Raw genomic sequence first — 11294 nt, 5'->3', positions numbered from 1 at the left:
ACAAAGAGGTGGGTCTGGGAGGGACTCTGGGCCTCCAGCCGGGCCTCATCTGAGGAAGCGCTTCAGTAGGGCTGCGGCAAGACGGGAGGGGGGGGGGAGTCGGGACCTCGTGGGCCACCAGCCAAACCTGCATTGTGTCCTGACACAACCTGGGGCGCCCGGGGTGGCTCTTGGATTTGTGTTTTATAGCGAGGTACAGGTTAGGGGGTTTGGGACGAAACAGGATGTGTGGGATAGTCCAGATGAGAGACGGGGTGGTGGAGCCAGGGGCTGCAGAGCCGGCTGCAGACCGGGCCGGGGTAAACGTGGGCGGGGGCGACCCAGGGGGTGGAAAGGCCAACTGGTGGGCGTCTAGGCAGGCAGAGCCGAGGCCGCGTGCTCTGGGGAGGGGTCTCGCCTGGACAGATTAGGGGTCCTCAGCAGAGGGATGCCGCCGAGCCTCGTGGTGGGCGCACGGTGCGCAGACTGAGCTGAGATGCTTCTTTGGAAACACCCGCACCGTAGAAGCAAAAAGGAGGAAAAGGTAAGGAAAGTGGGACAAAGGAGTCAAAGAGGCACCAACCAGAGCACAGGGGTGACGATGGGACACTGGAAGCCGGGGGAAGGTCGCTTCAAGAGAAGAGAAGGGGCAAGAGTGTCAGGATCTGGAGAAATGCCAAGTGAGATGGTCCCTGAGAAAACCCAGGGGGTCTTAGGGAATGGAACGCACTCCCGGGGGGAGGGGACGGTAGGCCGGGGCTTGTGCCGTGGCCGGGGACATGGAAGGCGACGGTGCGGGGACCCGTGTGAGTTGTGAGCTCTCAACCTGGCTGTGCCAGTCTGCAGGTCTCAGTCCCCGGGAATGTGGTTTAATGGGTGTGTGGCTGTGCCGGCCGGGGCCGGGGCGGGGGGGCGGGCATCAGCGTCCCCAGTGATTCTATGGTGCATCACATTAGAGACGGTCCTCTCCCGAGGACGAGGACACTGGGAAGCAGGAGCAGCGGCTCGGAGATGCTGCCTCCCCAGGGAGGAGGAGGCCGGGCTGCGCCCTGAAGGCCAGGGTGGGTGGAGGGAGAAGAGGCCCCAGGCGTGAGGAGGGTGTGTGATTTGGAGGAGTCGAGGAGGTTGAGGGAGACTCGTCTCATTCCAGTCTTTCTCGTTGGGTCTCAAGGGCCGAGGAGCTCGTCTGCGTGACTGATCTGCCCGACGACTGTTCTCCGGCGTGCGAGCGTCCCCACCACACTACCTGCCCGCGTGCTCGGCCTTCGTGGCATCTCTTGCTTTCTTCGGGGTTGTTTGAACTTGTTGGTCTGTCTCCTGTTTCATGAGGGCATCAAATTTTGTCTGTTTTTTTTTAAATTTTTATTTATTTATGATAGTCTTACAGAGAGAGAGAGAGAGAGAGGCAGAGACACAGGCAGAGGGAGAAGCAGGCTCCATGCACCGGGAGCCCGACGTGGGATTCGATCCCGGGTCTCCAGGATCCCGCCCTGGGCCAAAGGCAGGGGCCAAACCGCTGCACCACCCAGGGATCCCTGTTTTTTTTTTTTTTTTAAAGTAGGCTCCACACCCAGCGTTGAACTCCCGACCCCGAGATCAAGAAGTGAGCTGAGATCAAGACTCAGATGCTTGCCCAACTGAGCCACCCAGGTGCTCCAGACTTTAATTCTCTGATGTGCCTGCAGCCCCTACATCGGCATCAGCCCACCACGACCACCTACGGGATGAAGGGATGGACGTTCACATTGTGCTGGGGCTGGTATTCCAGATGGGCTCCTGGCTCTGCAATGCCGCAGAGCTGCCCCTCCCGGTCTAGAGCTTAACCATCACGCGCTCCATCGTGAAGCCAGGTGTGTGCACCTTTTTAATACTCTGGACTCCGTAAGGAAGGGGTTTTGTCCAATCATCCTCGGTTCCCATCATCACCCTGAGCCCATAAGGGCATGTGTTCATTCAAAAAAACACAGGCTGAGCATTGCTAGCTCTGTGCTAGGCCCTATAGGTACCATTTTAAGTAAGATCCAGTTTCTTATCTCAAGGGTTTACCATCCAGGGAGGAGGCAGACCTACAGGCAAATAATAAACAAATGAGCAAGTGCCAAGGTGGGATCTGTGCAAAGGACGTGAGGGGGGCCCGGTGCAGGTGGCTGGGAGGCTGGTCGGGGAAGTGTCCTCAGAGGGGCTCCCGCTGGAGTAGGGAGGTGGGGGCATGCGGCTGGCAGGAGCGGCTGCGGGGGCAGGGTGGTGGTGCTGGCAGGAGAAGGGCGTTGGGCAGAGGGGAGAGTGTGTCCGTGAATACAAGGGGGCATGCGACGGTGGGGGTGGAGCCACAGCTGACGTGGAAAATACACCCACGATTTACCATAATCAGAGCCGGGGACTCACACTTCACTCTGGCGGCTGAAGGCAGAGAGTCAAGCCCTTCCCGCCTGCGGACGGAGGGAGCCCGGGCCCAGGGCACAGAGCCCGCGGGGAGGTCCCCGCCCTGAAGCTGGGCTCTGCTTCCTTTGTTCTTTGCAGTTGATCACGGTGGTGGCAAAGGTCTCATTTTTCTCCACCCTAAATCCCGCATCTGTTGCCTGAGACTGATCTGTATGATTATGCCCTTGTTTTAATATTGATCTGCTTTTACGGCACGAGATACTTTCAAATGATAAAACTTGCTTTCTTTGAGATAAAAAAAAAAAAACGGTAGGAAAGGAAATGGACTATAGTGTCTATAGAAGGACGGAGGAAATAAACATTTTGGGATAAACATGGCCATTTTCAGTCTATTGCGATCTCTTGGGGGCATTTGTGTCCAAAAGGCCACTCTGTACGCAGAATGAGCAGAAACGTCTGGGCTGCAGATACGGAATGCTTCGGGAAAGACGTTCCTCTTTCAAAATGATCAAATTCAGAAGAAAGAGAATCGAAACTAAACCCCGTCCCTAATCTGTGCTAAGAACCACGTGGCCAGGGTGTGCAATTTATAAGTGAAGTTATCGTTGGCTTCTTCCACCACCATGATTGGCTTCCTCAATGAAAGAAGAGCCACTTCCCCAGGAGTACCTCCTCCCTCCAGCCTCCGTCCCGTTTAATTGGTTTTGCTGTTTTTTCCTGCGGGAAGAAATGGAGAAGAGGTTGCGGGATGGCCCAGGAGAAGCAGAGCCCCCCAGATTTCTCCCTCTTTAAACAGAAGCAAACAAGCAGAAGGTGTCTCGACATTTTGTTTTAAATGCTGTAAGTTGGCTCAAGTCATTTACCTCCCTTCGCGGCGCCACCTACGCCAAAGAAAAGTATGTCCTGTATTTCTTGCCAGGGAGGGGAAAAACAAAAAAAGTCTTCAAGGGCTTGATAATGCGGTGGGTCAGAAGCACATGGACGTAAGCAGTAGGCGTCGGAAGCCTCCATGAAAATCCCGCTGTGATCACGATGCAGGGCCCGCCATTCTGCCGTTGGGCCTAGAATTGCTGTGCGATCCGTCTCCCTGGGAAAGTACGGAGATACGCCAACATTGCGGATTATTCTGATCGAGGGGTGATGCCCACCTCGGTTGTTAGCGGCTGGACGGCAGAGCTGCCTTACGCTTCCCAGGACACCTGCTTGGCTTAAGCACAATCTCTACACATGGCAGGCGTCTCATGAGCACGCGTGGAGAGCCGGGCCTAGGCGTGGTCAACCCCTGGCACCGTAAGAGGACGGTTCACTCATCAAACAAGTCTTTGGCTAAGAACACTGGAGCACTTGGTTGAGACGTGCTTGTTCCGAAGAAGGAAAGTCGGGTTGATCCGGGTGCCGAGGGGCACCTGAGGCAGAGGAGGGAGCGGGATGCCTGGGACCCAGGGCACTTGTACTAGAGACGTAATGTCAACCACCTCTGTCATTTGGAAATTTCTAGTAGCCCCATTGGAAGACATAGAAGCAACAGGTAGAGTTGATTTTGATGTATTTAACCCAACATATTAGAGATTATCGTCTGAACGGGTAATCGGAATAAAAATGATTAGTGAGATATTTTACTTTCATTCTCATGCCGAGTCTTCAAAATCCAGTGTGTGTTTTAATCTGACAGCAAATGGCAGCGCAGAAGGGCTGTGTTCCAAGTGTCGAGCTGCCGCGCGTGGCTCAGGTCCCGCAGAGCGCCCGGAGGGCCGGGTGCAGAGGGGCGGCAGGGAGGGGGCACGCAGCGGGGTGCGCAGGGCCCAGGGACAGGAGGAGGGGCAGCAGCAGGCCGGGGAGGGGCGGTTCCCTCAAGGCCTCTCCTTCTGGGTCTTCAAGTGAATTCATCCAACCCGAATTCCCCTGGTTGAGTAAGTCTAAGGAAGGACTAGACAACACCGAAAGGGTCGCCTCTTCTCTTCTGGAAGGGCGAGCGGCCGGGCCCTTGCCCCCCGAGCGGTGGACGTCGCAGCATTCCTCCTCCTCGTCAGGCCCCAGGCACCACGCCCCATCCGACGTGTATTTCTCTCCCGGGGAATCGACTGAAACTCAGACATTTTGGGACTGCTTTTCTACTACACCCCTTCGGACCCTGCCTTGGGAGCTCCCCACGCTGAGGCCTGGGAAGTCAGAGATGAGGCTCTTGCCGGCCTGCCCTGTTCTAGAAGAAGTTTTCTGTCTTCACTCGCTTCACCCCACCTCACTGGTTCCGGGAGCGGCGCAGTCCAACCCGGGAGGCGCAGCTCCATCAGACCCACAGCCCGAGGCCTGCACCTCATCTGTGTTTTGGTCCCGCTTTGCTTCTTTGTAAGAGGCCTCCTCTCCATTGGGTCTTTCCATGGGTTTCCTGGCCACGTTCTTTCCTGTCACAGGGCCTTTATCTGCATCTTTACCCACAAGGATGGTTCCACCCACAAACCCACCCGCTAATTCACCCACGGACCTTCCCCTCTCAGTACGTCCACAATCGCCGTCACCCTCCAGCGGATGGGCCACCACCTCCTGCCCGTCGTGTGTCCGGTCGCTCTTACCAGGGACTCTCTTCCGAGAGTTGGAAGAGGACGGCTCGTGATGCTTTCCAAACCCGGGATCCCTGAGCAGGCGCGGGGAGGGCTGGCTCTTCCTCCTAATCTTCTCTTTGCGAGTGCCTAGGTCTGGGCGTGTCTTATTATTCCCTTTAAACCCACTACCTTGTGTCTAAAACCCCAGTTGTGTCCCTAAGGAGACCTTCCTTTCCCTCTTGCTCAAGCCGCCCATCTGCTTTCATTGGTCTTTCTCTCTGCTCCTGTTTAGACAAAAGGACAAACACATATTTTGACGACCAGTTCCAGTTCCTCCTTGATTTTCCAAGCAAACCTGTCTCCACAATTACGCCTCTTAAATTGCCTTCTTAACTCTTGGGTTGATAATGATTTCAATGAGCATTTTGAGGTGGGGAGGGGGATTCTTTGATCTGTTTTATCTAAATCCAGGAAGATGGAATATTCTTCTGCAACAACGGCTTCTATTCCCCTTGACATATTCATTACCGAAACCAACCTCCCTTTGGGAGCGTCGCCTTGAAGCGTAAGGCGACGGCCGGAGTTTGTGTAGGTAACAGACTCAGGGCAAACCCGAGGCTAAGAGCTTTGCTGCCATTATTTCACTTAATTTCCAGGATAGCCACTGAGCTAGGTATCAGTAATATCCACAGAGAAGCAAAGGAAGAGTCAGACTAAGCAACTAGCCCACGTCATGCGAGTAATAGGAGGTGGAACTAGGATGGGAATGCAGATGTGACCCAGAGGCAGTGCTCTCATCCTGGGCCCCGCACCCCTTAGGAGGTGGGCCGCTGCCCGTCCCTGCCTTTTGATTTAAATCCATATTCCTTGGACACAAATCTCACGAGATTGTTGGCTTCCCTTTCCTGCTATGCGTCCAGGATGCATTCCCTTGCAAACAATGCAGTGGAAATGGGTAGGAATGAGTGGGATGAGTAGGGAGTTCCAGATGGAGGTGAGAAATGCCGAAATGATGGGTCGTGTCCATAAATCGGCCCATGTGTATGGTTCTTGGTGACAGACGCCCGTTTGCCCCACGGCTGAACCGTTGGCTTTGGCTTTGCTGAGCCGTAGTGGAAGCCAAACTGCCTAGTCCTGAATCGGCGACCCAACAAGAGGGGCTGAAATGATGAAATCAAGCCAAATAAAAATCAAACCCCGTGCGTTGCCGCAGTGGAAGAAGAAGGGCTGTCACGTGCCCGTTGCTGAATATTTCAGGGATCATCGTTGCCTGGGAATGGAGTTCCAGTGACTGAAAGGCAGAGGGATGACAGCCTTGATGCGCTGCCCGTTAATCCTGCTCATCCTTCCGCCAGGGAGTTAACGAAGCTGAGGTGCGAGGGATTGTTACTGAACAACACAACATCCGCTTTTTAAGCTCAAAGTAAAGCAGAAAAGGAAGGTCCCCAAAGTCGTGAAGGATAATAGTTCAAGCTCGAGAGGGATATCGAAGGCAGGTTGCTATAAACCTTGACTCGACCCTGCTACTGATGCAGACCAGCCTGTGGATCTTTTGAGATTTGTTACTTTTTCATGCGAATTTGAGATCGTGCAATATGAAAATAATAGCAAAGCCTCCCTTTAGGTTCCACATTTTGGATAATGTAAATTCCCCTCATTTGTCGTGTTCCCAGTGGGAAATGGATGGCTCACTTGAGACGGATGAAAGGACTGTTTACAGAGGTGTGGGCAGGGTGCAGGGAGACCTGCAGGGACAGGAGAATGGGGACGGCCGCCCTCGGGGCCTCGGGCCTTCAGCCGGGGACCCCGCTGAGCAGTGCGGCCCAGCAGGTGGGCCCCCAGGAGTCGGTACCCTAACTCTCTTTTCCATGTCCCTGCCTCCCTGCAGGTGCTGCCCACGGGTAGGACTGGCTGGAAGCCAGAGGCAGGGGGACTTGCTGATTCAAAACCATGGATCGACTCCCTGCGGGGAGCGGGAAGATCCCCAAACCAAGCCAAAAACCGGGCCAGGAACCACAGAATTCCACAGCAGCAGCAGGGCGCCCTCCCCAACCCTCGGTCGGCACTCAGGACGGAATCGGACCGATCGTGAATTATGAGATGCTCCCAGGACACGTGCCTTCCACTGAATTCAACCTCCCCAGGCCACCGTCGTCTCCAAAATACCATGTAGGTTTGGGGTCTTTCTACCGGAGATTTTAGGCTGCAAGAAAGAATTCCTTCTCACCTCTGCTTATGCAGCTTCCATGTGCTTGAAATGATCCCTGCGGGGCTCAGCCGTTTAGCTCCTGCCTTCAGCCCAGGCTGTGATGCTGGAGTCCCGGGATCGAGTCCTGCATTGGGCTCCCTGCATGGAGCCTCTCTCTCCCTCTCATGAATAAATTAAAAAATCTAAAAAAAAAAAAAGCCACAAAATTAAGAATTTTTCTCAATACTATGGTTATTTTGGGGGAGGGGACATGTCCGGTGCTGCGCAGCCTTCTCCTCTCCTTCCTAGAATTGACTGGTACTCCGAGAAATTAACTTTGAACAGAATTCACAGCATTTCCCCCCGCTGGCTGCAGAACCTGGGCCAGGGTGTCACCTGCCACGACCTCGCCCGCTGCTGGCCTAACGCGCGGTCCTGAGAAAGGACTCCATGACCATTTCTTGACTAAGCGAACAAAGCTCTTAACACCTTGCATAGCTCGAAACCGAATCGTGCCTGTTTCTAACCCTGTTCCCTGAGCCATGGTGGTCGCGGGCGTCAGCATCGCCGCCGTGGTACCGCGGCGGCTGGACAGTGGGACCGCGGGCCTGGGACTGGGCATCTGCGACGAGTCCCGCGTGCGATCCAGTCAGTAAGAGGTCTTCAAACGGAGTTGCTGCCAGTCACAGTGTTTCCCTGAGACCCAAGAAAGTCACCTGTCCCCTCGGATCCCTGTGAGTGCACGGCGCTCGGTATCCCCGGCCCGCCAAGAGTCGCCGGGCGCCCGTCCTGCCAGTCGTCGGCCTGACTGCAAATGACAAGGCTCAGGGGGCGACACCGAGCCCGGGGTCCCTGCTTCCCCTGCCAGGACCAGGCTGGGGGCGCGGGAGGCCGGGGAACCTCGTTCACTCGGCTCTGCCTAGAGGGCGGCGTCCCCGCGGCTCCATGACGCTCCATCTGGGGCGTTTGTTATCCCCGGAGGTCACAGTAGTAGGGAGAACAGTCTTTTCTCTCTCTCTTCTTTTTGTCCTGATTTCCCCTTTACTTCAAGGTCCTCTCCTCTGCCCAGTGATGTCACTGGAGCTTTGGCCTCCGGCCCGGGGGTGCAGGTGTTAGGGGGGCTCCCCCCGCAGCCACTGCTGGCTCCTGCTGCTGGGTCACCTGCCCGGGCCTCTGCGCCCGGAAGGGAGATGTCTGTGCACATCCCCCTCCTCCCCCTCCTCCCCCTCCCCTTTGTCTCCCTCCCCCTTCCCCTCCCCCTTCCTTCCTCCCCCTCTCCCTCCTCGTGGCCTCCCTCCTCCCCCTCTCCCTCCTCCTTCCCCTCCCCCCTCCTTCCTCCCCTTCTCCCTCCTCCCTCTCCTCCTCCCCCTCCCCTTCCTCCCCCTCCTCCTCCTTCCCTTCCTCCCCCTCCTCCCTCTCCTCCTCCCCCTCCTCCTCCCCATTCCTGGCCTCCCCTTTCATCCCCTGCATGTCTGAAGCAGGCGTGTCCAGCCGGGGCTGCCCCGGGGCCTGGGAACCCACTAGGCTTCCCAAGGTCTTCCCTCACCAGGGCGGCCCGAGCCCCTCCGCCAGGCCCACCACGAGGCCACGCAGAGACTCAGACGGGAGGACGCGGCCCAACAGACCCATCCGAGGCTGCGGAGTCCAGCGGCCGAGCCTCCCAGCCCTGCTCAGCCTCCGCTTCGGGGTCAGTTAGTGCCAACCGTCGTTTCTGTAGGGTTGCTCTTGTTCAACGGCCCTACTCCACGGCTGTTTCCCAGCCACTGTAACTCGGAGCCTCCTGGACGCAGAAATCCCTGTTGACGCGTCTCCCTCCCTTCCCGTTTCTTCTCTCCCTCTTCTTGGATTGCGTCTCCACCTCACTCCTAACTCCACGGTTTCCAGCTGTGTGTCGCTTGGCTCTGTTTCCACCGCAGACTTTTCTGTAACGTGCAGCTGGACTCCTTCCAGGTCCCAGATGTGCTGGTCACTTAAGCCGAAGCGGCTGGGCCTCGGCACGGTCCTGTCCCCGCAACGTGCCAAGCCCGCCCACCTGCGAGAGGCAGCAGCGCCCTGACGCCCGGGCGGGGGGCATTTCAAGGGGTCGGAGGGGCGGGAGGTCCTGGCCGGGCCCAGCACCCCAGGTGGGGCGCCCCAGGCACACGGTGCTGCTGCAGCTCCAGGTCCCTCCTCTCGTCCGCAGCCAACGGCTGTCCCCCCGCGGGGATCGGGGCCAAGCTGCTGCCAGGAGGGACAGAGTCCGGCCTGGGTCCAACTTTCTCCTGCCTCCTCACGACCCTGGGCAAGCCCTCAGCCAGGATCCTCAGTCCTCGCCCAGACATTGAAGATGGAGCTAAAAGGTGAGCTTTCAAGCTTCTTTCTTTTTGAGTCCTCACGGCTGTGCAGGTGGCGTCTCCGCGTTGGCACCAGGTGCTTAGACCCTGCTGCTGGCGGCCCTACGCGCAGGCTGGGCCCCAGGGCGCTAGGGGCAGGTAGCGGAGGTGGCATCCGGGTGCTTGGAGCCCCGCGGCTCGGCCACCCGGCCACCTGCCACCCTCCTGGCTTGAGGACAAGCCCCTCACAGATGCTCTCGTCCCCACTCCTCCCCTGGCCCAGGCTGCCTTCCTCCTCCGTCCTCCCTCCTGTTACCCCGTCCTCAGCTTCCCGCTGGGATGTCCCGTCATCCAGCTCCATCCTCCCAGGAGTAGGCCTGGGACAGAGCCGCTTACAACCTCAGGGGGAATGAATGCACACTTGGCCTGAGAACCTTCTGGAATACTAACTGGAGCCTCTGTGAGCAGATGTGAGCAAAGGGAACTCTTCTCTTTCTTCTTCCAGGTGGAGGCTCACCCCCAAAAGCCCCTTTTCTGACCCTCGGCCCAGCCCTTGCACCAAGGCCCACGGAGGTGAGGGTGACTGTGCTGTGGGTCCCATCGTCCAGCCACCTCTGAGCCGGCTTCACTGAGCCTCGCTGGCTCCCTACGGCACTGCGGGGCCACCGCACATGCTGTAATCATCACTCCCAATCCTCGGTCCTAACAGCTCAGAGGACAGTGTTCTTCACCTGGATTAGCGGCCTTGGAGGTTTGGATGAGCGAGGACTTCCGGGTCTCCCAGTCTTCCCCAAGTGCTCCTCGGAGGGAGTCTATGCCCGTGGAGACAAGCTCCCAGCACCGGACAGCCACCCCGGGGGACACAGCGTTCTCTCCGACGGTCAGGGTGAGGTGCCCGAAGCACCTGGAGCAGCGTTGCAGCATCAGAGACCGTCCGTCCCTCCATGCGGGTGAGTTCCGTCCGCGGCCCAGCTGTGCGGCGGCCTGCAGAGGAGAGCGGGCCCTGAGGGACGTCCAGGGCGTCCTAGGCCGTGTGGACAGACCAGCACTTTTCCTCTCATCCTCAAGGAATGGTGCAGCGCTGCACCCGAAGCTTTTATACACTGATTTATTCTTTGCACATAGTTGCCACCCTGTTTAGTGACAGGTTACGAGCTCCTGACCGCGAGGACGTTCAACGTAGTCAACGATAACGCTCTGAAAGTCCATATGAAGCTCTACTGCGCCGCTTTTCTCTCCGCTAACGAGGGGCCACGTCTGAAAGGGGCAATATCCCACACCGCCTGGGCCTCCGGACGAGCGGGATGTGACAGGGCAGCAGGCCCCAGGCGGACACGGGGTAGGCGCAGACCTGTGCGCTCGAAGCCTCGCTCCAGCTGCATCGTTTCTTTGGCTTCGGGGCCACGCGGACCTGGCCCTGAATTTCAGCCGTGGGACCGAAGACAAATCACGTAACCTCTCAGAGCCTCCGTTTTCTCATTCGTGAAATGGGAACAGGAACGGCCCTTATCTCACTGGGTTGTTGGATTAAATACAAAAATGCAAGCACAGTGCTTAGCGCAGTACCCAGTACTTAGAAAACACTTGATACATGTTACCTGTTATTATTATAAAATATATTTAGGGCACAGGAATAAAAAATATGGGTGCACATGAAAGAGATGAACGATGATGGAGCAGGGTAATTGGTCGTAAGTCTTCTTTTAACACTTAATTTTTTTTGAAGATTTATTTGTTTGTTTGTTTATTTATTTATTTATTTATTTATTTATTTATTTATTTATGATAGACACACAGAGGGAAAGAGGCAGAGACACAGGCAGAGGGAGAAGCAGGCTTCATGCCGGGAGCCCGACGTGGGACTCGATCCTGAGACTCCAGGATTGCACCTGG

At 56.8% G+C, this 11294-nt stretch overlaps 1 long non-coding RNA gene across 5 annotated transcripts in view; it reads right to left on the bottom strand.

Annotated features, from left to right (window-relative positions):
* LOC112650729 (uncharacterized) overlaps positions 1-11294 on the bottom strand; it is a 32153-nt gene that overhangs the window by 8378 nt on the left and 12481 nt on the right. For 3 of the 5 annotated variants that reach the window (XR_004810605.2, XR_003130399.3, XR_003130401.3), the window contains exon 3: positions 7129-7292. This is a non-coding gene — a long non-coding RNA (uncharacterized LOC112650729). Of the gene's footprint in view, positions 1-43; positions 1297-1342; positions 3079-7128; positions 7293-11294 lie in introns of those variants that run through there. The other 2 variants (XR_004810604.2, XR_003130400.3) reach the window with 2 other exon arrangements.

Source organism: Canis lupus, chromosome 29 (genome assembly GCF_003254725.2).
Source record: "Canis lupus dingo isolate Sandy chromosome 29, ASM325472v2, whole genome shotgun sequence".
Lineage (NCBI taxonomy): Eukaryota > Metazoa > Chordata > Mammalia > Carnivora > Canidae > Canis > Canis lupus.
The sequence above is the reverse complement of the archived record's forward strand: the minus strand, read 5'-3'. Positions and strand labels throughout refer to the sequence as shown.